Here is a 24,289-nt window from a genome sequence, read left to right as displayed (position 1 = left end):
ATTTGCATACTCCCTGCTGATTGGCTGTGGGTGTCGCAGAGTGATGGTCAATCACCATGTCTCTCTCTTATTAGTATAGATGATGAAGTATGTGCAAGAAAGAAAAAGGTATACTTTACTCCTTTTCTCTGGAGTCTTAGGAAATTTTGTGGCAAAGATACAAAGTTATAGAGATCGATGCAGAGCTTCTCGAGCAACCACACACAATATTAAATTCATTTACTTACTCCTTATTTTTTTCATTCATATAAAGTCTTAATTAGGTCCTTATTACATGTAATGGTCTATCCTGGATGATATGGGCATTGTAAATGTGAGCAAAGTTTGAATCCTGATCTCCAGAAACTTATAATCTAGTAGGAGAGATGAGACATACAGATATTATAATGTGGTTGGGCATGTCCACAGGTGAACAGCCTTTAATATAAGCTGAGACCTAGAGAAAGGAAAAACCATCCCATGAGTCTACAAATACTGCCCGTGTGTAAAGGTCTAAAACTGAGTGCTGATGGCAGATCTAAAACTTGAGCAGGCTTTTCACATGTGCTTAGGATTCCTAGTACCTGCTCTCATGTTCTGACCCTGCTATCTCTCTCCTTCCCTTCCTGAGGCGTGGTTGGAGCTCTCCTGGTCTCAGATTACAAGGTCCCCTGAGAAGCTGAGCAGATGGCTGCAGCAGCAGTGGCAGGACTGATTCCTGTGCTACACTCCGTGGCCGGTGACAAATCTGGCTACTATATCGGGCGGCAGCTGTGGTTTGGTTTCATTGCCGTGTATGGAGTGGTGGTGTATGTGGTCCGCATGCCCTGGTCCTCAATCCATGAAGATTTCTGGTGCCATGGCAACATCACCTATCCTTGCTTGATTGAGTGCTTTGAAAAAAGTTTTAGCAGTCCTGTAGTGGGAATTTGGTACTTTTTTTTCTTTATCTTCCTAGCTCTCTTCTTCCTCATGGAATTCTTCATGGCTCAGATTCGGCATAAGCAAATCAAGGTCAAGTCAGTGGAGTCATTAGCAGGTGAAATGGAGGAGGGCTCCATGGTGGGAATCCAGGAGCATGTCCCCTCTCCGAAGAAGTCCATCCTGAATTTCCACCAGGAGAAGATGCTTTTGCTTTTGTACCTCCTTTACTTCCTTCTGCAGGTTGGCACGCAGTGCGTGCTTTTGTTCCTTCTCATGAACCAACACCTGCCACTGGTGAGCCAAGCCATTATCCACTGCAGAACTGATAGCTGCCTTGGACCCTACCTCTGCCTGATCAGGGGAACCATGGAGAAGCGGATGTCCATCTACACCCTCATCACCTTGTCCTTCATGATCATCCTCTTCTGCTCTGGTTTCTTCATGTATAGTATTCATCATTACCTGTTAAAGGGGCATTCAAGTGCTAAGTTTTTGTTTGAATGATATTTGGAAGTTCTGAGAGCCTTTCCTCCTTCACACTCGGAAGTTTGTGTTCCTTTAAATATTATGTCTGAGGGAGGGCCTCCTTCTGTAAATCTTCTTAGCTTTCCTCCTTTATAAAATAAACATCTGTTATTCTTGTTTTCTCTCTCTACAGCCAGGCTGTCAGGTTGTCTAACTGTGGGTGGGGTGGATGGGACACACTTGACAACATTTTATTGTTCTTTCAAAAATGTTGTCATCTAATTTGGTCCTCACCAAAAGCCTGTGACACTGAACTTGCTACTTCATTTTTCCAGTTATCTTTACATCAGGATGATTTTCTATTGTCTTACAACAATGAGTTGTAAAGAGCCAGAGGAGATTGAATGACTTATGCTCCCCCCCGCCCCCCCTCCCCACCACCAGATTTAGTTGTAAATAAAAAGGAGATAATTTTCCTGCACAGGAAATCCTCAGCAGAACCCGCAGGGCAGATTCCCCATGCTCCTAGGTATGAGCCCAGTCTTGCTACCTCACTTGAGTCTCCAGTGAGGATTGAATAAATTTGAATGAGTCCTACTAGGGAGAGTATGTGTGTGGCCAGGGTGGGAATGAGGTTTGGTGGAAGCAATGCACTAGGTCTGATTGTGCCCAGAAAGGTGTCTATTTCAGACCTGACCTCTCTATTTTGAGATATGTTGGAGCCCAGCTCAGGTCCATATGTAATTACTAATCTTGCCTTGGGGCTCCTGGCTGTAAGCACAGTGTCAGGTGCCCTTTCCTGAGGCTGACTGTGGCAGATAGACTCCAAGGTGGCCCCCCTGATTTTCTGCCTCCTGGTGTCCATGCCTTTGCGTAATCCCTCCCTTCTGAGTGCAGATGGAAACTGAAAGGTTGTCATTTCTATGATTATTGAAAGGAGTTAAAGCAGAATTAGTAGATAGGGTAAGGGGTGGAAGAAGGAGCTAGCTGAAACAAAAAGTGTGTTTTGCAGGAAGCAAGATGGCAGAAAAACAGGGTGTTTAGAAACAAGGATGTTTTTCTTGCAAGTGAAAAACAAAATATTGCACAAAGGCCAGGAACCAATCAGAGAATGGCACGGATAAACAAAGAGCGGGCCTTTAGCAGATATAAGGGGAAGAGCAGAATGCTTCTGGGGTAACCCAGTGGAATCTCCCTCCTAAGCGGGGAGCCTGTGTTTGTTTGCAGCATCATTCTTTCAATCCGTGAGATAAGACCCTGAGAAAAAGCCCTGAATTCCTGCTCACCAGTTCCGGTATCATTATGTCGTATTATGTAGAACTGCATTTTAGCTGGCTAGAGCAAAAGAATCACTTGGTGGCTTTGACAGGAGTGTGTCTCCATATTATGAGTGCACCTGTGGAGACAGATGCATAGCAAGGAATTGCAGGCAGCCTCTTAGAGCTGAGAGTGGCCCCCAGCTGACAGCCACTCTCAGTTAATAGCCAGCACGGAAATGGGGCCTTCAGTCATGCAAAGGTATTTAATTCTGCCAACAACTTAAATGAATTTTAAAGTGGTTTCTTCCTCAGTCAGGCCTGCAAATGAGAACACAGCCCAGCTTATTTTGGATTTCATTTACGTGAGACCAGGAGCGGACTACCCATGGCTGGGCTCCTGATCCACAGAAATGGTGAGGTAATACATTTGCATGAAGGGCTGGGCTGGGGTGCAGCTGGCAGCCAGCAGGACCAGGGCAGGGGAACTGCCTGCTGGAAGTGGCCTTAGCCTTGGAGGGGGAGGTGCCGGGGCTGGCAAGAAGAGGGGAATGGAGGCTATATCAGAGACTGCCACAGAAGGAGGCAGTGCCTGTGGTTGCTAGGGCCTCTGAGCTTCTTCTATTACCTCACAAAATAAATGTCCTTCTAAACGAATTACAGTAAGCAACATTCATCTTTCACACTCATGGTCAATGAACACTGGCTAACACTCATGCTACATCCTTAAGTCTAAGTACATTTTTCCCTTTTACCTTTTTAGACACTTTGGATAACTTGTGTAACTCCTAGTAACAAGCAATAATATTCCCCTTCATAGTGAAGTGACATCACGAAAAAGAATACCTTCACAGGTTAAAACATATCCAAAAGATGTGCTATAAAAGCAGGGACTTCCATTTACTAAATCTATTCATAATACTCTACCTACGAAAAAAGTGGGGTAGTAATAAAGGAAGGAGAGACAGGAGTAAGACCACCATATAACACTTAACAACTAAAAAACCCAGAAGCAAACCCCACAAACCCCAACAGGTTCTGTAAGAATTGAAGACAAGAGAGGAATAACAAAGAGAGTGAATAAAAACCTATTTTCAGATCTTCAGTGACACACCTCCCCCCGCCCTTAGGATTACATACATATCCAGAAAGTGTAAGTGTGCGAGTACAGGGTGATCACAGTTCCAATAAGCTGGAATTTAAATAAAAGATTGAAGTAGCAGCAAGCAGATGAAAGGCGGCCTCTAACTTTTGCTCCTAGAGCCCAGCAATTCCCAGCAGTTGGCGGAGACTAAGCTGGACGATCCTGGGGAGCTCCAACAAAAGGAAGACAACGCGTGAAACAACTTGATAAATGATTGCTCTGTCAGGGGACTGTGGATGGAGACATCTGGGAACAGAGGAAGGAATGTATCTAATTTAGAAGGCCTTGGTGGGGGAGGGGGAGAGAACAGGAAGGCGGAATTGCAGACAGGAGAAAGACCACCTTATAACACTAACAACCAAAGAACCTAGAAGCAAACCCCACCAACCCAAACAGATCCTATAAGAAAGGAAGTCAGAGTATAACAAGACTCAGCCCATTTCCTCCCAAGTCACTAGCATTGTAGGGTGGAAGTTTTCCCCTTCTATAACCCGTTTTCTAGCCTCAAGTCCAAGCTTAAAAAAACACTGCTCTCTGTTACTTCATTTACTTGGGATGACATGAAATACAAACTCCATTCCCCGTCCATGCCTTCAGGTTGATGATTCAGAAGTAAAAGCCAGAAGTACAAGAGCCCCAAATTTTGCTCAATCCAAGGAAACATGAATTACCCTAAAACAAAAACAAGAGGAGTTCACATGTGGGATCCAGCACAAATCTCCTCTTTCCCCTCCTATAGAGTGTGTGCACAGCTATTTATACAACCTCTTCCTGAGAATTGATACTGGTCCCATAGGACTTCCCTGTTTGGGGAAAACTCAGTGGTGACAAACTCAGTCAACACTGAGAAGTAGGCAGATAAAGTATCTTAATTTGAGAAAAGGTTTGTTGAAATTAGTAGTGGTAAAAACATAGGTTTTTCAATTAATTCAAAAGGAACATTAATTATTCAAAAGGGACATAGCCCAAGCATCTCCTGAAAGATCATTAAGCAAGTTTACTAAAATGCATGACAAAGGCAGGGATAAGCAAGAAGCATATAAAGAAGTATTAACTGACAAAATCTTCCTTAAGCCGCTCCAATTTTTAATGTGATGAACTGGAAACAGTTAATGTGTAAGTATTGTATTATTGTATTTAGAATTTATTGTATATAAAACCTTTTCTAAAGGCCAAATTCAGCTTGGACTGTAATTAAGCATAATTAACAGCAAACTGTATCCCAAGAAAGTTAAGAAGTTAGGGAATTTGTCTATTCTGGTGCACAGTACCAGAAAAATAATCATTGGGGGATTATTGATATTCATATTCTATGGCCCAAAATCTAATTTATTACTATATTGTATTTCAGAACATCTGACATATTAATTAAAGGTCAGAATGACACAGTACTGTGTTTAAGGGGACAGGACAGCATGAGAAAACACCATTTAAGTGGGTTAAATTGGAGAGTCCTGCTCTATTAAGTTTAACTGGGGCGGGGGGGGGGGGGGGGGGTTAGTAAAAGGAGATCCAGTGGTCTATTCTAAGCTAAATGTATAGCCTGTCCAGAATTTTCACTGCATTAAAGAAAAATAGATGTTCTGTGACTAATCTCACTTTCTAATCCCCCCCCCCCCCCAAATCTGCCTTATTAGGCTACATAGATCTAAAAGGATACTAGGGCTTCCTAAATTTAGAGATGAGAGAAAATGCACTGTACCACAAATCTTACTAAGACAGTTCACAAAAATATAGTCTTGCAACTATACACAACCCTATCTCTAAATTCTTCCTTGCCTTATAATCTTGCTGCCATGGTTTGTGGGCTATCTACTTCAATCACATAATTTGAAAAGATTTTTAGGTCAACTAGTCAAAGTTGTATCTGATACATAAGAGATTGCAAACTGGTGGCATGCAGAAATATTTGTTCTGGTCTGTAGTTTGCTTTTATTTAATTGGTTGTGTGATGTTTTTAATCTGGGAGAGTTTACATAAACATCTGGACATCTCACTTCTCTTGAAAAATCAGAGATCTGATACTGAGTGATGGTTCTTCATGACAAGATTCAACTAGAGCTACTGAGTGGGACTATCCCCTTTTAGAATGGACATGTACCCTCCGGTTCAACGACTGTACATCAGGTCCACCCCTTATTAAATTACTTGTCTGGCACTGTAGGTATCTGAGTTTTCTACAACTCCATTTAGTGCTGATTTAGCCAATGCCCAGTACGTGTTCTTTTCAAAGTTAAATATCAGTTCCAGACATTGTTAGTCTCCTCTTCAAGATCCCCTTGACTTGACACTATCCTTTCACCTGTGCCATCTAGGATTTAACACAGTATTCTCTGACTAGTTAAGAAGACAGGGCTAATACTGCCTTTATTTTGAAAAGTAGTGGATAAGGAATCTCATCGCCCTTAATGGCTACAAAACGAACTGCTAAAGAAAATATATACAGCCAGAACATAAGTAAACCAGGAAAGCAAGAAACAGTGACAGCTTGGCTAGCAAAAGAGTTCTAATCCATAGTTGAGGAATATTTACTTCTAGGCTGCTGGAAAAGAGATAAAAGGCGACAGCATAATGGATTAATGCCCACAAAGCAAGGGTAATCTCGTGTTTGGCCCTGAAAAATTACTACTGCCACCATTTACATAAAGCAGTGTTTCCTTAAAGGACCTGCATCAGAACTCCAGAATCCAACCTCAAATCATATTATTTGGGGTGAGGTTATCGAAGCTATATTTTAAACAAGCAATCCAATCCAGTGATTCTAAAAGACACTAAATTTTGAAATATAACAAGTTCTATTACAGCTGTCTGGAAGGGTGGGTGAAGACTTAGAACTTACACACAGTACTCCTCTGAGCCCTTCTGTCTCTCCCAAGGTGATTTATATGGCCCTTCCTCTGTACTTCCCCACTCACCTGGAATACATCTTATCTTCTATAAAGCAATAATCACTCCCTGTTTAACTATATGTAAGAGTTCTCCCAACAGTAGTTTCTTTATCCCTCTGAATAGTAGAGTCCTTGGCACATAGCAGGCACTCATTTATTAAGGAAATCAGTTGTTTTACTTCAGTTTCTATTTTAAGACTGTACAATGAGATAGTCTTACTAAACAATCTCTAATGATCTAATCCCTCCTATATAGTAAAAGCCTAATATGCAAATTGGCCCTCAACGAGTTCGACCACTCGCTATGACGTGTGCTGACCACCAGGGGGTGGCACAGAACATGGCTGGCAGCGGGCGGCAGTGGAGGTGCTGCTGACCCCAATGAGAGCGGGCCCACAGCGTGATGGTGGAGCACGTAAGTGGGCAGTGCCAGACCAAGGCGGGTGTGAGCAGACAGTGACCAGCAGTGGCGGCGGGGGCTGGGTGGGGGAGGCCACCACCCAGCTCCCAGGCACTGAGGGAGCAGGCGGGGGCTGATGACTCAGCTGGAGGGGGGTGCCAGGGGCCCCAGGTGCTGCCCAGGCCCCAGAGGTCAGCTTGGACTTGCCCTTCCACACCAGACGCTCGTGCTTTGATCGTTGGCCAGGCCTAGGGACCACACCCGCACGCATTTCGTGCACGGGGCCTCTAGTATTTAATATTCTAGCTTCTGTTTTTATGCAGTAGACAAGTGTTTCTCAACCTTTTTTGCACCATCACACCCTTAAGGAAACTTTTTAAGTCTTTCCTCCTAATTGTCCCAAACTATGAAATTTTAGTGTCACAGTGTTGACCTGGGGTGGTGAATACAAAACACAATATACAGATGATTTTTACAGAACTGTACCCCAGAAATCTGTAATTTTATTAACCAGTGTCACCCCAATAAATTCAATTTAAAAAGTAAGTATCAGCCCTAACCGGTTTGGCTCAGTGGACAGAGTGTCGGCCTGCGGACTCAAGGGTCCCAGGTTTGATTCCGGTCAAGGGCATGTACCTTGGTTGTGGGCACATCCCCAGTGGCGGGTGTGCAGGAGGCAGTTGATCGATGTTTCTCTCTCATCGATGTTTCTAACTCTCTATCCCTCTCCCTTCCTCTCTGTAAAAAAAAAAAAAATCAATAAAATATATTAAAAATAAATAAATATCAGTTTATGTAGTGTGGCCTTTCAGAAGGCCACAAACCACAATAGCTTAAAGATCTCTCTTTTTTTTTTTCTCATCCTATACACAAAAGAAACAATTTCCACCCCCTTTGGGGCAATATAACCCCCTTGAGAATTCATTCAATAGTATAAATATTTAACAATAACAGTAAAATGACAGAGGAAGAATGCCAGTTTAGTGCTTAACTACAGTTATTTTTAACTTTTACCAAATCAACACATGATTAGAGTTGATATGTATTGCTGACAAAGTTTAAAATACCTTCATCTATTCCACGTATATACTTTCCCCAAACTGGGTATTGCACTAATAGTATTTCTATTAAAATCTATTGACTGTTATTGAAATAAACTACATATGAAAAGTGTTTTTAAAGTTTTTTTTTAGATACAGTAATACTAGGCTTTCACACACACATTGACTTTTACCAGTTAATATCACTTGTATCAGTTCAAAGAATTAACCCTCCAGTTTGCCAGGGATATAAGTGTCCCAGCCCCCAAAACAGTGCAGCATTTGGACAATCAGAAGTACCAGAAAAAAACCCAGGCAGACATGTCACACTGACTAACATCACCCAGTTATCTGATGCTCATACGGGTTTATGAAAGCTGTAAGAAAAAAGACAGGTAAAAACAAGTGTTTGTGAGGATATGAAGAGATTGGAACCCTCATACACTACTAGTGGGAACAGAAAATGGTGCAAAAAAGTATGAAAATTATCTCTTCAAAAGAGATGAAAACCTATGTGCACACAAAAACTGATATATGAAATGTTCACAGTAGCTTTATTCATAATAGCCAATGTGGAAACAACTACATCAACTAATAAATAAGCAAAATATGGTATTATTCATTAATTGGAATACTACTTGGAAATCAAGAAATGAAGTACTAATACCTGCACACATGGATAGACCTTAAGAACATGATACTAAGTGAAAGAAGGCAATAACAAAAGGTCATAGTTCGTTAATTCTTTGACAATGTCCACAACAGGCAAATCCAGAGGCAGAAAGTAGATCAATGGTTCCCAACAATGGAAAAGGAGAGAAGAGTACAAAGTGACTGCCAACAGATTTGGGGCTTCTTTTAGGGATGATAAAAAAAAGTTCTAAAATTGATTGTGGTGATGGTTGCACAGCTCTGTGAATATACTAAAACCACTGAATTGTACACTTTAAATGGTAAATTGTCTGTTATCATCTCAATGAATTGTTACTGGTGGAGTTGGGGAGAGTCTTTGAAAAATACCAGTAAATGTAGTTTTGTGGTTGTGGTTGGTTTTCATTTTAAAGTAATGCTCCAATGATACCATTTCAACATGGATATATATATTTTTAAATGATCAAGTTTATTTGTTTTTTTTAAATATATTTTATTGATTTTTTATAGAGAGGAAGAGAGAGGGATAGAGAGTCAGAAACATCGATGAGAGAGAAACAACGATCAGCTGCCTCTTGCACACCCCCTACTGGGGATGTGCTCGCAACCAAGGTACATGCCCTTGACCGGAATCGAACCCGGGACCCTTGAGTCCGCAGGCCGACGCTCTATCCACTGAGCCAAACCGGTTTCGGCAAGTTTAATTTACTGAATTCAGGTTGAACAGTAGTACATAGAATCAAATTACTTGAAGGCAATTATTATTTTTTTTTTAAATTTCTTTATTGATTAAGGTGTCACATATTTGTCCTCATCCCCCCAATCCCATCCCACACCCCTCCCCTTGGATGCCCCAACCCTCTGTTGAACTTAAGCATTGGTTAGGCTCATATGCATGCACACAAGACCTTTGGTTGATCTCTCCCCCCTCCCCCCACCATCTCCTATCCTCCCTCTGAGGCCCGATAGTCCGATCGATGCCTCCTTGTTTCTGGTTCTGTTCTTGTTCATCAGTCTATGTTGTTCATCATTTCCCCTAGATGAGCGAAATCATGTGTCACTATAGATATACTTATAAGAATTGAATGTGCGACGAGCAATAATAGTTATGCTGACAGGCAAATGAATCAGTCTGTAGTGAGTTTCTTTCTGGACCAACAGTTCTTTTGAGACCCAATATCAATGTCCACCGGTTCCCTATGAGTACATGTCGGCACTGACCCCTCAGCTCTGGATGGTGGACAAATGGTGGTAATGCAGGTCCGACTCCCTCTGGTTTGGTCTCGGCTGGACCCAGGGGCACTGCTTCACCCGGATCCAGAGGCCCACGGCCTCACCTGGACCCGGGGCCAGGCTCACCCGGATCCAGGGGCCCGCGGCCTCGCCCGGACCCGGGGCCCAGGGCTCACCCGGATCCAGGGGCCCGCGGCCTCGCCCGGACCCGGGGCCCAGGGCTCACCCGGATCCAGGGGCCCGCGGCCTCGCCCGGACCCGGGGCCCAGGGCTCACCCGGCTCCAGGGGCCCGCGGCCTCGCCCGGACCCGGGGCCCAGGGCTCACCCGGCTCCAGGGGCCCGCGGCCTCGCCCGGACCCGGGGCCCAGGGCTCACCCGGCTCCAGGGGCCCGCGGCCTCGCCCGGACCCGGGGCCCAGGGCTCACCCGGCTCCAGGGGCCCGCGGCCTCGCCCGGACCCGGGGCATTGAAGGCAATTATTAAAAACAGACTGACAATTCTCAGAGGGAAGTGGGGGAAGAGTTAACTAAAGAAGTTATATGCATATATGCATGACCCATGGACGCAGACAATAGTGTGGTGAAGGCCTGGGGAAGAGGCAGGAGTGGGGAAGTGGGGGGGGGGGGGCGATCAATGGGGAAAAGAAGGAAACAACTGTAATACTTTTAATAATAAAGATATGTTTTAAAAAATCCATATACAAATAATTTTATGCTTCAGATGGAATGGATTACTCTTAGAGATGAACAAATTCAAGCAAAAGCTAGGATGTTTTGGAAGATGTTCTAGACCATAAATTTACTGAAACAGGAAACATGTCGATTTAATAATTTCAGTGTCAGGCACTATGTTTGATAGTATATAGGCTTTGCATACACACTATGTATAATCCTCCCAACAACCTTGCAAGGTAGGCATTACTGTCTTCCTTTGAAATAACTCAAAACCAAATACCCTCAAGACCAGAAGAGAACAGTTCAATTAATTAATCTAAGCTTCAGTTTCCTGATCTGTGAAAGAGATAATGCAACCTGTGTCAAGAGTTGATGTGGAGCCAAGTGAAATATGTTATATTAAGAGCCTAATATTAAAGTCACTTAAGTTCCTGTGTTTTATTACTGCAGCTTCAGCAAAAACAGATGCAGCATTCAGATAGTTAGCAAAATGTATATAAACGACCAGAGTTATGATTAATACTCAAAGATTATCAATACTGTTACATTCACCAGGGTTCTCTTTAAGTTGTGACCACTTAATCATGCAACATGAGCAACAAATTATGGAAACAGCATTTACAAATAGAGATTATTGTATTGGTCAAATAAACTAACAGTTAATCTAGCATATATTTTATGATATGCATTGCCATAATTTTGCTAAATAAGTAAATTATACAGACAGTCATTATGACTTACATAAGCAAAGTAATTATTTCCAGGGTCATCTGAGAGCCCAGCACTGAGCTGTTTTTAAAACCAGCAAAAACAATGCAGCTACAACTCAAAGGAATGATGCAATTTTGCACTTTTCCCCAATGGATGTTTTCAAAGAAGCCTTGGATGGAAGTTGAGAATCAAGTCAGACTACACAAAGTACAATTTAGTCTTAGGGTGGAACAATTCTTTCCCCAGCATTAAAACCTGACAGGCAACCTAGCCTTGAGAGAAAGCTGGTAGGAGAGGAAAAGAAATCAATCAAGGCCTAAGAGACAGGAGCCGTGGGGTGTGTGTTAGGGATAGAAGTGGGGGAGGGTTAGAGATAATTGAGTGTGATGAACTACAAGGGCTGATGGAGGATAAATTGGCTGATGTAACATCTTGGAGAATTAGGATACAAAATAAGAGTGACAGATGGAACAATAGCCAAAGGACAAACGGCAAGAAACGTAGGACCACTCCGAATATCTGCAGTGTTTATCAGGAACCTGTCCGTGTGCACTACTTGCCACATAAATGTGAACACAGATTATGTGCATTTATCATGTAGCACCATACTGGGTAGTCTGACCAGTTAAATAGCCCAACCTGTGAAAGATTTAATGCAGATAAAATGCCAAGAAACATAGTGGTATCTTAGTAGTTGTCTGACATGAAGTGAATAGCCAGAAACAATCTTTTAAAAAGCTAGCACAAGAAACTACTTCCAAACCTAAGTGTGGAGCTATTACAGTTAGGGGCAAAGACATACAAAGATCAACAGAAATAAAATTAATCAATGTGCTGCAGTGCAGTGTAGGTACAGGATGCACAATTACTGGGGATAGACAAAAGTATATCCCATACACTATGTTAGGCCAGGAAGGATATAAAAGGACATATATTGTATAATTCTATGTATTTTTCTAAGACATGCAAATCTAATCCCTAACGACAAAAATCAGATCAGCAACTGATTGGGGCCAGGTATATGTATATGGGGAATGGGCCAAATATGACTTAAAGAGCATGCTAAGTTTCTGGAGGAATGAACATTATCTGTATTTTGTTTGGGGTGGTGGTTACAAAGGTGTACAGAGTGGTTGAGACTCAACAGAATACCTATAGTCTGTGCACTTTTTTGTATGCAAATTATACTTCAACTAGTGGCCCGGTGCACGAAATTAGTGCACATTAAAAGGAGATTAGAGGAAATATTTTAATATTGCTATTTGCCCTTTCTCTATAATAGAAGTGTCAGAGATGAAAGAAAATTAGTAAAATGTATATGAAAATCTTCCTCCTGTCAGAGTCTGGGGTGCGCTGCAGGACGCAGAGTCAAGTCCCCGCCCACCACGTGCGCCTCAAAATCGCGCGAGAACCGGGTCCAGAACAGGCCAGGCCCCCCCGATTGGGCTAGATCCAGACCCTGGCTGGTCCCACCCTTGTCAAGCCCCGCCGGGCGGGGGGTGCAGCCTCAGGTCCCCCGTCAAGAACCACCGGGTGGGAGATGCAGCCTGAGATCTCCTGTCAAGCCCCACCAGGCGGGGTGCTTGGCCTGAGGTCCCCATCAAGCCCCGCCAGACTGGGGAAGGGGGTGCGGCCTCAGGTCCCCTGGCCCGGTGATGGGGCGTGCGGCCTGAGGTCCCCCATCAAGCCCTGCTGGGCTGGGGGTGCGGCCTGAGGTTCCCTGTCAAGCCCCATGGGGGTGGGGTGCAGCCTCAGGTCCCTGTGATTGCTCGTTAAGGCCCATTACAGGAACTCGGCCTCCACTGTGTGTGGGTTCAGCCATCTTGTGTTACAGAAAACCCCACCTCCACTGTGGGTGCTGCTATCTTTGCGGCAGAGTGACTGTCAATTTGCATATCCCCTCTTTATTATATAGGATAAAGCTTTTTGTGTTTTTTTTTTAAAGACTGGGAAGTAGAATGCATTTCCCATCAAGATTACTTCTCAAAATGAGTAAATTAAAAGTTTAGGCCATCAAGTGGTAAATAGTGGTAACTCTGCAATGTATAGAAATCACTACCCAGAAGCCTGCCTCCAAGGAAATTCCAAAGAGCCACAATTTTACCTTTCACCTTAAGCCACAGATTGTAGCAAATAATACTTAGCATCCTGACATTTTTTCCCTTACTATTTACAAAACTGGAACAGTGAATTCATCAATATTACTTTCACTAACTACAACTTAAAGTTGCTATATTTTTTCTTTCCATCTATACTAATAAAAGGGTAATATGCTAATTAGACCAGACTTCTTCCAGACATCCATTTGGATGTCCTTCTGGACAAAGCCATGGTGGCAGGGGCCGAGGCAGAGGCGGTTAGGGGCAATCAGGCAGGCAGGGGAGCAGTTAGGGGCATCAGGCTGGCAGGCAGGCAAGCGGTTAGGAGCCAGAGGTCCCAGATTGTGAGAGGGATTGGGCCTAAACCGGCAGTCAGACATCCCCCGAAGGGTCCTGCCAGGCTGAGGGACCCCACCCCCGTGTATAAATTTCATGCACCGGGCCTCTAGTAAAACTATAAATAATTATTGCCTCTCCAAGAAGCAAACACAGTACAGAAAATTTCCCATTTTATAAGGCAAAACTGAATTATGAAGAGGTGATCCTCAGCCCTAGCTAGTTTGGCTAAGTGGATAGAGCATCAGCCTGTGGACTGAAGGGTCCCAAGTTCAAGTTCAGTCAAGGGCACATGCCAGGGTTGAGGGCTTGATCCCCACTAGGGGGTGTGCAGGAGGCAGCTGACCAATGATTCTCTCTCATCATTTCTAACTGGGTCATGTTAGATGCAGTGTAGGCATAGGATGCACTCCTCTCCTTTCCTCTCTGAAATCAATAAAAGTATATTTTTTTTTAAAAAAAGAAGAGGTGACTCTCAAAGAAAACAAAAAGCCAGTTAATGGCTGTTGCTAGTGTGGACCCTGAGAAAGAAAACACCTACTAAGAAGGGCTCCAGATGGCTAACTGGGCTCAAATTTAAGAGAACAAAGCCTAGCAGCCATTTCTACACTAAATTGCACTTCAGGGAGAAGCCTGTACTGCACTGTGTTTCAGCCATCCGGATCAGCCCTTATAAGGGAGCTCCTGGAATCCTATTTCAAGCAAAGAATTGACAAATTCCCTGTCCAATCTGAGCTATGCAGGTATATTACCCTCCCCCTCAATTCAACTTCTTCACCTACTGGCCAGAACAGCTCCCTTTTGACCAATTAGGGCAGTGCCTTTTGGACTAATCAAATTTTGATGATCTAGAGTCTTTATTTGCATGAAGAAAGACCAATCGGGGACCAGGGACAGTGACTTCTGTCTATGTAAGTCACCTCCCCGAGAGGGCACTTTCCCTTTCCATGGAAAATACTTCCACGGAAACCTTGGTGGAGCAATGCAGAGCAGGGCTGTCTAGCCAGGGAGGGACCTGGCCCCAGGGCATCCTAATAGCTGTATTGTTTTTCACAGCCATGAGGTATCACAAGTCAGCTGTCTACACAGAATAAAGTTTCCTTCTTCACCACACCCCAAACTGGGGAATCCTATCGCTGTTGAATTGACACCAAAGACCTTCAGTAACACTAGGCCTATATTTAAACCGTTCTAAATGCTATTTCTACTAAAATACATATCATAGAAACTTGTTGAATGAATGTAATAAAACCCATTAAAAATTAAGTCTCTTCCTCAATAATTAGCAAGAGTAAAACATTCAATAAACTGCTAGCTACCTGATAATGCTATTTTAAATTCTTATCTAAACATACTTTGATTTTTTTGGGAGACACACACACAGATTTGTTGTTCCACTTATTTATGCATTCATTATATGTGCCCTGATAGGGGATCAACCGTGGCATATCAGGATGGTGCTCTAACCTACTGAGATACCCAGCCAGGGCTATTTTAAATTCTTCAAAGATTAAGAATTTATCTATTGTGAGAGAACACATTTGACAACAATGTCAATGTGACAAACGTAGCAAGCGACTTTAAAAAGATTAATAACTTTGATACTTTTAGGAATTTATCAGATGAAAATAATCACCAATGTGCAAATTTGATATCCACTGGTACTTTTATAAAAACATATATATAAAAAGCACTAAATCAATTGAAGGCTCCAAACTGGAGGCAGCTTACTTAGATTTAGAGCTTAAACTCTTAACTAACATCCTATACTGGCTTTACCCATTTTATCATTCAGAGCATGAATAAGAAAGAAGGAATTTACCAATATTTGACAGCCAAGGAAATAACAAAAAAAATAAGGGACAATAAAGATCTAGGAAGAGAAAACAATGAAAAAGAATTGTAGCCCTAATTGGTTTAGAGCGTCAGCCTGAGGACTGAAAGGTCCCAGGTTCGATTCCGGTCAAGGGCATGTACCTTGGTTGCAGGCACATCCCCAGTAGTGGGTGTGCAGGAGGCAGCTGATCGATGTTTCTCTCTCATTGATGTTTCTAACTCTCTATCCCTCTCCCTTCCTCTCTGTAAAAAATCAATAAAATATGTTTCTTAAAAAAGGATTATATATTCCATCTTCTTGACCCACAAATTAAAAAATTCTAAGCTTGGTATTAGTAATCATTAGTAATCACATATACAAGGTGGGACAAAAGTAGGTTTATAGTTGTAAGCACACAAAGTAGTTTATTTTTGTATTATTAATTACTAGAGGCCTGGTGCACAAAATTCGTGCACTGAGGGTGGGGGGGGATGCCCTCAGCCCGGCCTGTGCCCTCTCACAGTCCGGGACCCTTGCTCCTTACCGCCTGCTTGCTTGCTGCTCCCTACCACTTGGCTTGCTTCTCCTTAGTGCTGCCGCAGAGGTTCGCGCCACCTTCGCTGCACTCGCCAGCCGTGAGCCCGGCTTCTGGCTGAGCGGCGCTCCCCCTGTGGAGCGCACTGACCAACAGGGGGCAGCTCCTACGCTGAGCAGCTGCCCCCTGGTGGTTAGTTCATAGCAACTAGTCATTCGGTTTATTTGCATATTAGGATTTTATTATATAGGATAGGATATTGAATGTGAACTGTAAATAAAAAATAAAATTTAAAAAAGAACCAAATAAAATTTTAGATCTGAAAAATTTTTAACATGTATATTAGAGGCCTGATGCGCTAAGATTAGTGCAGGAATGGGCCTTCCTTCCCCTGGCTGTCAGCACCACCTTTGCTCTGGCTGGAGCCGCCTTTCAGCCTTCCCACACTGCCCAGAGGCCTGAAGAGGCTGGGGCGGTGCGGAACGACGGTGTCCTGCCCTGACCCCGGCCACTCGGTGCCTGCATATGCAAATTAACCTGCCATCTTTGTTGGGTTAATTTGCATGCCCACTCCTGATTGGCTGGTGTGCTTCGCAAAGGTACAGTCAATTTGCATCTTACTCTTTTATTAGTGTAGATTTTTAATTCTCACCTGAGGATGTTTTGAAAATTAATTTTTAGAGAGAGAAACATCCATGTGACAGAGAAATACCAGTAGGCTGCCTCTGTACCTGTTGACCCAGCGGGATCTAACCTAAACCTAAGTATGTGCCCTAACCTAGAATCTAACAGGAAATCCTTTGGTGTACAGGTTGAGACTACAAACAATTGAGCCACTTGGCCAGGGAAGATCTGGAAAAAAAAATTTTTTTTAAATGTACCTCCAGGCCCTGGTCAGTGTGGATCAGTAGTTAAAGTGTCCCCCCACGCACCAAACGGTCATGGATTCGATTCCAGGTGAGGGCACGTACACAGGTTGTGGGTTCTATCCCTGTCATATTGCTTGGGCAACTGATCGATGTTTCTCTTTCTCTTTCCCTCTCCTTTCCTCTCTCTCTAGAATCAATGAAAAGAAAAAATCCTTAGAGATGGACTTAAAAAGAAAAAAATGCTGGTTTGGTTCAGTAGATAGTGCTTCTGCAGGTGGACTGAAGGGTACTGGGTTGGATTCCGATCAAGGGCACGTACCTGGGTTGCAGGCTTAATCCAGGGCCCTGGTCGGGGATTCAGCAAGAGGCAACCAATTGATGTTTCTCACATTAGTTTCTGTCTATCTCCCTCCCTTCCACTCTCTGTAAAAACAAAAAAAAGGCAATGCAAAAATGTCCTCAGGTGAGGATTAACCAAAACAAACAAACACCCATTCCAAGTGTGATTATTGAAGGAGCATATGAAGTATTTGTTGAATGAATGGGAAGGGATGGGACTTCGCTTTCTGTTTTAGCAACTCTGCAAGCCAGGGGGTTTATTTTCATTTTTTAAAAAATATTTTTTATTGCTTTTTTACAGAGAAGAAGGGAGAGGGATAGTTAGAAACATTGATGAGAGAGAAACACTGATCAACTGCCTCCTGCACACCCCCCACTGGGGATGTGCCTGCAACCAAGGTACATGCCCTTGACCAGAATCGAACCCGGGACCCCTCAGTCCACAGGCCGACACTCTATCCACTGAGCCAAACCAGTTAGAGCCAGAGAGTTTATTTTTTCTATTAATTTTTATTGACTGATTATTTTAGAGAGAGGAAGGGAGCGAGAGAAACACCAGTGTGTTGTTCCACTTATTATGCTCTCTTTGGTTGCTTCTTGTCTGTGCCCTGACCGGGATCCAACCCACAACCTTGCTGTATCAGGAGGAGGTTCTAACCCACTGCGCCGCGGGCTGCCTGTCAGGGCCCCTCAACAAAACCCCTCTGGGTGCCCTGGCCCTGCTGTGGGCCGAGCTCCTCTGCCACAGCAAAGGTGTGGGTTCCATCCTGTCAGGGCACCTCTTAGGTTTCGGGTTTGATCCCCGGTCGGGCTGACTGCTGCTCAGGAAGTGGCCGAGGACCGTGTGCTCTAGTCATTCGGCGGGGAGCTGGGGTTCCATTGCTGACATGGCCGACTCTGATCCCCACTACCCTCGCTCCTCCATCGAGGGCGACTTCAACTGTGGCAGCTGCGTGGCCTCCGGGTAGGTAGGTAGGTCGCCCTCTCTGCAGCTCGCCAGGCCTGGCTGCTGCGCAGTCGCCCCAGGAGGCGGATTTTCGGGTTCTCAGGGAGAGCGCCCTCACACCGGACTCCCAGGGAGAGCGGGGTCCCGGAGGGAAAGCACTTCACTCCGCCTCCCTTGGGGGCTCCCGGGCTGGAGCAGATCACCCGTCCTGCTCAGGGCTTGGAAGGGAGAGCCGCCCCGGGGTCCTCCTAGCTGGGTGTGAGAAACGAAATTGGAGCCCTTACTCCTGGAACCCCGTCGTCTTCGGACATGTGAACACATTTTTTTTTTTTATTTGACACAGCTCACGTGCCTGGCCTCCTTCCGCACGCAGCCACACCGACCTGCTCCTGACGGATGTTACCCATGAGGGGGTCCTAGCTAATTAGCATATTCCTCTCTTATAATATAGGATAATATAGGATTAATAATTCTATTATTTTTCATACAAACTATAAGACTACTTTTGTCCTACCCTGTATACATCACTACTTATTTCTCTAGCTTACCTTTTAAATCTGTAGCTGCCTAGGTTCAAATACTTTACATGAAATTGATATCTGTTAAGGGAACTGTAGTCAAAGGTATTTCAGTAAACAGGGCATTCAATTCCCTTAGCACTAATTGCTGGCTTCATAATTTCACCATTTCAATTTCTCAAACAGAATGGAAAAGGTATGAAACATTAAAAGCAATTCTAAAAACAATTTCTTCCCAGAAATCATCAAATAGATGGATGATTGATCGAAAGATAAAAACACTTTGCTCTAGCTGGTTTGGTTCAGTGGATAGAAAGTCAGCCTGCGGACTGAAAGGTCCCTGGTTCAGTTCCAGTCAAGGGCACATGCCCGGGTTACAGGATGGATCCCCAGAAGGGGGTGTGCAGAAGGTAGTCGATCAATGATTCTCTCTCATCACTGATGTTTCTCTCTCTCTCTCTCCCTCTCCCTTCCTCTCTGAAATATATATATATTAAAAAAAAAAGAAAGGTGCCTAACCAGTTTGGCTCAGTGGATAGAGCGTCAACCTGAGGACTGAAAGGTCCTGGGTTCGATTCCAGTCAAGGGCATGTACCTTGGTTGCAGGCACATCCCCAGTGGGGGGTATGCAGGAGACAGCCGATTGATATTTCTCTCTCTCTCTCCCTCTCCCTTCCTCTGTAAAAAAATCAATAAAATATATTTTTAAAAAAGGTCATAAACTTTAAATTATTTGCAGAATAAAATAAGTACTAATTACATAAACAGAAATTGTTAAGACCAACATTTTCAAATTTCAAATTCCAATTAATTTATAAACACCTACCCTCCATTTCATGAAGATAAGCTACCAAGAAGGCCTACAGTAAAAGTCAGAATAACTGTTAATCCACCATGGCCCAGACACAGATTTTTCAGACTTTTCTACACAATTTTATGACATCTCCTCATTTTATCCTACAGCACACATTTCAACTGTTAAAAGACATAGTAATTTAGGTAGAGAACCAAGATGGCAGTGTAGGTAAATGCCTGTACTCACAGCCTCCCACAACCACATCAAAATTACAACTAAAAATACAGAAAAACCATCATCCAGAACCCCCTGAAAGCTGGCTGAATGGAAGTCCTACCACTAAGTAAAGAAGTAAAGAAGACAGTACACTGAGACTGGCAGGAGGGCAGAGGTGCTGAACAGACTGAACAAGCACTCACGTTTACCTCGTTTTAATTGGGAAGACTGTCTCTGCAGAGGCCCCCATTCCCCTGGGAGGAGCAAAGGATCCCAGCCCCACACCAGACCCCAGCCCAGGATCCCAGAGCTGGGAAGTCCCCACATCTACAGGCTGTAAAACCAGCAGGGATTGGGGTTCAGTGACATGGAGGCTGGTGGAGGCTCAGGTATTCCTTTTAAAGGGCTGGCTGACAAACTGAACTTACAAGATCTCGCCTTCCTCTGAGCTTCAGCGCCAGGGCAAGGATCTGGGGGACCCAGACACATACTAGGAGGAACTGGATTGTCTGGCACTGGGGCATGAACTTGGGGGCGGCTCTCTCCCAGATTGAGGTGCTCACAGGGGTCATTGTTTCTGTGCTGGGATATCCCCAGTGGAAGGGCTGACTGGCAGCCATTTCTGTTTGCTCCACACTGAGGATCCCCTTAAACCAGTGATGGGCAACCTTTTGAGCTTGGTGTGTCAAACTTCGCCAAAAAACTGAGCATAACTCAGGTAGTGTGTCACTTTGAGGAAAAAACATTATTTTGCAAATGTTTCATCCTTGGCATGAGGCCACCTCAGCGGCCGCGTGTCAACAGAAATGGCTATGCGTGTCAGTGCTGACACGCGTGTCACAGGTTCGCCATCACTGCCTTAAACCCACCTCATCCAATTTATAGCCCCGTGACACCTGTTTGCAGCAGCTTTTGCATATGGATGGCCTGTTCTTCCTCAGGCTTCAGACTTTGCTAAATCTCTCAAACAAGCTGCAGCTGGGTCAGGGAACCCCAAACCTGTCAATAAAAGGCCCAAGACCTGGCACTAGCACCAGCCTGCCTTGCTTCAGAGCTAGGCCTCCCGTGGGCACTTCCAAACCCAATACAAATAGGAGGAATCTGGAGATCTCTCTGTAGCTCCTGCCAGGATGCCCCAGGCAGTGGCTGACTTTGAACCCAACAACCAGTGAAGCCAGTGGTTATAACTCTACACATCCATAAACGACACACTCAAAGGGCAGAATCTGTGAGCAACGAAGCCCCACTGAAGCAAGTTCTGTTCCATAGGGGTGTGTCCTGCACAGCAGCTCTCCCACTGTAGCCAAAGATGGTCCTCATAGCCAATCCTCCCAGTAAAACCAATAGCAATCAAGTCTCAACTACAAGACTGTGCACACAACCCACACCCACATAGAGTGCCAAGCTCAGGAGACTGGGGAGGCTGAGACTGAGCCACTGGGCCCTATAGGACACTCTACCGACTCAAGGAGACATAGCAGCTTGATCTAATGCATAAAAACAAACACAGGGAAGAAGCCAAAACACGGACGCAAAGAAACAGGTGACAAATGAAAGAAATAGAAGGAAGTAAACTACTGTATATGGAGTTCAAAACAATAGTTATAAGGTTACTCAAGAATCTTCCTGAGACCTCCAAGGAACTTAATGAGACTTTCTGGGATATTGCCAAGTAAAATGGAAAATGACCAGTCAGAAATTAAGCTAACACTGACTGAAATGAAGACTAATATACAGGGATTCTACAGTAGAGTAGAGGATTCCAAAAATCAAATCAAGGATTTGGAATATGAGGAAGCAAAAAACACCCAATCAGAAGACCAAAAAGAAAAAGGAATCCAAAAATATGAAGCTAATGTAAGGGGCCTCTGAGACAAAGTCAAGTATACGAACTTCGCATTATGGAGATGCCAGAAAGAGCAGAGAGAGAGAGCAAGATACTGAAAACCTATTTGGGATTAAAAATGGTGGCAGAGTAGGTGGATGCTGCGTGGACATGCTCCCAGGAACAAGCTGGAATTACAACTGAAATACAAAAAGTCTTCCTGAATAATCAACGGGAAACACACAAGAGAGAACCCTGATACCCAAGGACCATAGGTGGAGACCGCATAGAGACTGGTAGGAGGGGCGGAGGTGTGAAAGGGCTGGCCTGGCACGCACAGATAGAAACTGAAGTCCCAGAGAGATATCTCAGCTGTGTGTGTGCATGGGGGGAGGGGGGTGCCATTGAGAACTCTGGGATCTAATCCTGAAGCTTGGCTCCCCAGCAGAGCGCACCAAACTGAGGAGGGTATCCACATAATATCTAGCTGTGAAAGCAGTGGGGTGCTGTCTGCCAGGGAGTGGCAGCTGAAAGTTTGGGCACCCTATTGAAAGGTGAACACACAAAAATTACCTGTGGAGCCACCAGCCTTGTGCTCTGGCAAAGTGGACTGGAGCTGTGAGAGCAGAACCCAGGACTGAGTTCTGCTCTCACAAGCACAGAAGTGGGGATAGAGCTCAGAAGGCAAACACCCCAAGTTTCCTGGGCTGAGTCATTCCCTCATGCAGCGGAGGACATCTTTCCGACATAGACATCTGCCTTGCCTGGGTAAAGAACAGTCGACACACCCTACTGGTAAACACCTTGCCTTGAAGCCACTTTAGAGATTAAAAGTAACAATTAGGCCCCAGGCAGAAAAAACTGTCCCAACCTGTTGAAAAAGATCTCCCTACACCTGAGGACGATTGCCTGGGGTCAATTCAAGGCGGAATCCTATTAGTCTGTAGAAAGAGGTGGTCTCTGGGGGATCTGAGTCTTTGCCTGATCCAATTAGTCAGAAACAGCCTTTAACAAGGCTGTTTAAACAGCCTTTAACATGTCCTGCACTAGAAATTGAGAGGTGTAGAGGATCTACCTAATACATAGTCACAAACCCAAACAGACAACCAAAATCAGAAAACAAAGAAACAACCACCAAATGAAAGAACTAGTGAATTCTCCAGAAGAGATAAATGAAGCAGAGATAAGAAATTTATCTAAAACAGAGTTCAGAGTAATGATGTTAAAAATGCTCAACAGTATGAAAAAAGATATCCTATGCAATAAAAGCCTAATAGGCTAAGCTTCCAGTTGTCCAGTTGACTGTTCAACCAATGAAAGCGTAATATGCTAATGAAATGCTAAGGCCACTCAACCGCTCACTATGACATGCACTGCCCACCAGAGGGCAGTCGACTGACAAGCACTGACCATCAGGGGGCAGACGCTCCAACTGGAAAGGTAGTTTGCTGCTAGGGTCTGGCCCATTGGGACTGAGCGAGATGGGCTGGGCACACTCTGGAGCCCTCCCCGGCCAGATCGTGCACTAGTGGGGTCCCTGGGCCTGGCCTGCGCCCTCTCACAATCCAGGAACTTTGTGGGATGTCAGAGAGCCGGTTTCAGCCTGATCCCACATGCCACTTCAATCAGAAGGGCGCCAGATGCAGGGTTCATGGCTGGTGAACACTGCTGCAGCAGCACAAGCCTCTCCAATTGGGAATGATAGGGCACAAGCCCACGGCAGGTGCAGCAGGGCTGGGATGAGCAGGAGTGGCAAGTAGCAGCTGCAGACGGTGTTGGACTGCGGGTTTCAGCCCGTCCCGGCAGGAAACCCAGAGGGGCCCAACCATGCACAATTTTGTGCACCAGGCCTCTAATAGTAACTATGAAAAAAGAAAAGTCTGAGATAAAGAATGACATAACACATCTAAAGAACACATTGGAAGGAATACACAGCAGATTAGGAGAAGCTGAGGACTGAATCAGTGAAGTAGAAGAAAGTTGAAAATGTCAGTCAATTAAAGAACCAAAAAGAAAAAACAGGAAGACAGCTTAAGGGAGTTGTGGGAAAATGTGAAAGGTAACATTATTAGAATAGCAGGTGTGCTAGAAGAGGCAGAAAGAGAGAAAAGAATAGAGGAGGTGTTTGAAGAAAGAATTGCAGAAAACTTCCCTAACCTGGTAAAGGAAAAAGTCACACAAGTTCAGGAGGCACAGAGAACCAAAAAAAAAACAAGAACCCAAAGAGACCCCCGCCCAGACACATCATAATTAAAATGCCAAAAATTAAAGACAAAGAGTCTTAAAGGTAGCAAGAGAAAAGCAAACTGTTACATATAAAGGAGTTCCCATAAGGTTGACACCTGATTTCTCATCAGAAACTCTCCAGAAGGGAATGGCATGAAGTACTCAAGGTAATGGAAATCAAGGATCTGAGACCAAGATTACTATATCCAGCAAGGCTACCCTTCAAATAGATGGTGACATAAACAGTTTCCCAAACAAACAAACAAACAAACAAACAAAAGGCTAAAGAAGTTGTCACCAACAAGCAAGCATTATAAGAAACTAGAGGCCTGGTGCACGAAATTAGTGCACGGAGGTGGGGTGTCACTCAGCCCAGCCTGTACCCTCTCCAATCTGGGACCCC

The 24,289-nt window shown here is 44.3% G+C and overlaps 1 protein-coding gene across 6 annotated transcripts in view; it reads right to left on the bottom strand.

Moving 5' to 3' along the window:
- CECR2 (CECR2 histone acetyl-lysine reader) overlaps positions 1-24,289 on the bottom strand; it is a 189,210-nt gene that overhangs the window by 110,063 nt on the left and 54,858 nt on the right. Inside the window, exon 1 of one of the 6 annotated variants that reach the window (XM_079774008.1) lies at positions 17,340-17,393. The exons of the other annotated variants lie outside the window; for them this stretch is intronic. The gene's annotated coding sequence lies outside the window, so the exon portion shown is untranslated. Of the gene's footprint in view, positions 1-17,339; positions 17,394-24,289 lie in introns of those variants that run through there. 6 annotated transcript variants of the gene reach the window in all.

Source organism: Cnephaeus nilssonii, assembly GCF_951640355.1.
Source record: "Cnephaeus nilssonii genome assembly, chromosome: 6".
NCBI classification, from domain to species: Eukaryota; Metazoa; Chordata; class Mammalia; order Chiroptera; family Vespertilionidae; genus Cnephaeus; species Cnephaeus nilssonii.
This window is presented reverse-complemented; position numbering and strand designations above follow the sequence as displayed.